General features: G+C 42.4%; 1 non-coding gene across 1 annotated transcript; it reads right to left on the reverse strand.

The window, feature by feature from the left end:
• Nucleotides 1-2,094: 2,094 nt before the first annotated feature.
• LOC136396499 (U6 spliceosomal RNA) lies at nt 2,095-2,201 on the reverse strand. Its single transcript, XR_010749784.1, has one exon. It is a non-coding gene; the product is annotated as a U6 spliceosomal RNA (small nuclear RNA).
• Nucleotides 2,202-2,717: the final 516 nt, after the last annotated feature.

Here is a 2,717-nt window from a genome sequence, read left to right on the forward strand (position 1 = left end):
CAGGTTCAATTCCCGGCAGGGCACATAGGAGAAGCGCCCATTTGCTTCTCCACCCCCCTCCTTCCTCTCTGTCTCTCTCTTCCCCTCCCACAGCCAAGGCTCCATTGGAGCAAAGATGGCCCGGGTGCTGGTGATGCCTCCTTGGCCTCTGCCCCAGGCACTAGAGTGGCTCTGGTCGCGGCAGAGTGACGCCCCAGAGGGGCAGAGCATCACCCCCTGGTGGCCAGAGTGTCACCCCTGGTGGGCATGCCGGGTGGATCACGGTCGGGCGCATGCGGGAGTCTGTCTGACTGTCTCTCCCCGTTTCCAGCTTCAGAAAAATACAAAAAACAAACAAACAAAAAAAACTAATATTAAAATATGTGTTAAAATATATTCAATGTGACATAGAGTAAACGTATACTAAAAATTCATATTTATTTAAATGTATATAACACATTTACTACACTACCACCGCAAATCAAAAGGTATCTATATTTTTTCCACTTGACAAAATTTTCTGGAAAGGTATGCTTCTAAAATTAAAATTGTCATGCATGCACTATTATAGCCCAAATAATATTTATAAAATATTAGTGCTTTCTAGCCCTGATGCAAGAAGTACTTAATAAAGAGTTTAATTTTGATAAAAATAAAATCAAATACTTACCAATTATATCTATACAATATATATATATGTATATTTATTAAATCAACGAGCTTTTACAACAGTTTTGACTGACACTTATTTCAAACTAACACCAACTGAATGATGTGAAACACTACAGAAGTTGCGATGGGCCAATTAGGTGAGAATAACTGCGTTGTTTAGCAAGTTTTTAAAATGTTCGGGGTTTCCCGCGGCAGACGGCAAGCTCCGCGGTGAACCCAGGACGCAGTTTACTTGATGACGCCAATCACCCAGTTGTTATTTTGGTCTCGTCAAACAAAATTATACTTAATAATTATTTACTGCAATTATTTAAGAATTGCAATTTTTGTTAAATTTGGCACCGATATCTAGCATTGCATTTAAATGGCCTGGGGCGAAAGAGTTAAAGTCGTGTCGAGTCCATTTTCAAATTGCCCCCCTTAACTATCGAATTGCCCCCCTGTGGGGTGTGGGCCCCACGTTGCGAAACACCGGGTTAGACAATCATGTACTTTAAAAAGTGTCCTCCCTAATATTTCCAGGACCCACCTGGTACCATACTGTGGTTTTTCTATTCATGCCTCATGTACCCTTTATTTATTTATTTATTTATTTATTTATTTATTTATTTATTTATTTTGTATTTTTCTGAGGCTGGAAACGGGGAGAGACAGTCAGACAGACTCCCGCATGCGCCCGACCGGGATCCACCCGGCACGCCCACCAGGGGCGACACTCTGCCCACCAGGGGGCGATGCTCTGCCCCTCTGGGGCGTCGCTCTGTTGTGACCAGAGCCACTCTAGCGCCTGGGGCAGAGGCCAAGGAGCCATCCCCAGCGCCTGGGCCATCTTTGCTCCAATGGAGCCTCGGCTGCGGGAGGGGAAGAGAGAGACAGAGAGGAAGGAGAGGGGGAGTGGTGGAGAAGCAGATGGGCGCTTCTCCTGTGTGCCCTGGCCAGGAATCGAACCCGGGACTTCTGCACGCCAGGCCGATGCTCTACCACTGAGCCAACCGGCCAGAGCCTCTTTATTTTTTAAAATGATTTTATTTATTGATTTCAGGGAGAGAGGAGAGAGAGGAGAGGAGCAAGAAGTATAACTCATAGTTGCTTCACTTTAACTGTTCCTTGCTTGCCTGTCATATGTGCCTTGACCAGATAAACCCAGGATTTTAAACCAGTGACCTCAGTGTCCCAGGTCGATGCTCCACCCACTGTGCCACCATAGGCCAACCGTTATGTATCCTTTATTATCCTAAGCAATCAAGATGTACCTGAGTTCCACCATTTTTTAAAATGAAAATACCAAGGTGAGAAATGTGCATTGGTCTCATGTTCATCTAGCCTTGAAAATAGCACCTCTTTTCCTCATGTTCAAGTTAACACTTTCTCTTGATATGCTGCCCAACACTCCTTTGTGTACCCACACATCATTTCAAGAAAAAATAATTTTTTTCTTTTAAAAAAAATATAGAACACTTAATGAATTTACGTGTCATCCTTTCCCAGGGGCCATGTTAATCTTCTGGGTATCATTCCAATTTTCATGTATGTGCTGCTGAAGCAAGCACTCAAGGAAAAATTATTTTCTTGAGCATTTCTGCACCCCTTGAAAAGTCATGTCCTCCAGAGAAACTCCAGCTGATGGGCCCCTTCAATTGATTTAAGATTTTTCTAATCCTCAAGGATTCATAAGTGTAGCACACTGCCCTTCTATACAAATCACTCCCCTATGCAAATCATCAAGCCCATAGACCTGAGCCTAAAACAAACCAGACTTAGCATAAAAGAATAAACAGTGTACCAGGCCAGACCACAGAAATGAAAAGTCTCTGTGTAGAAATGAGAATTGCTTCATACAAAATCAGAAACTTTGAGGGGGAGAGGGGAGGGGCACAAAGAAAACCAGATAGAAGGTGACGGAAGACAATTTGACTTTGGGTGAGGGGTATGCAATATAATCAAATGTCAAAATAACCTGGAGATGTTTTCTCTGAACATATGTATCCTGATTTATCAATGTCACCCCATTAAAATTAATAATAAAAAAATGAATAAAAAAATAAAAAATAAATAAAATAAAAATC

The sequence above is a fragment of the Saccopteryx leptura genome, chromosome 2 (genome assembly GCF_036850995.1).
Source record: "Saccopteryx leptura isolate mSacLep1 chromosome 2, mSacLep1_pri_phased_curated, whole genome shotgun sequence".
Taxonomy (NCBI): domain Eukaryota; kingdom Metazoa; phylum Chordata; class Mammalia; order Chiroptera; family Emballonuridae; genus Saccopteryx; species Saccopteryx leptura.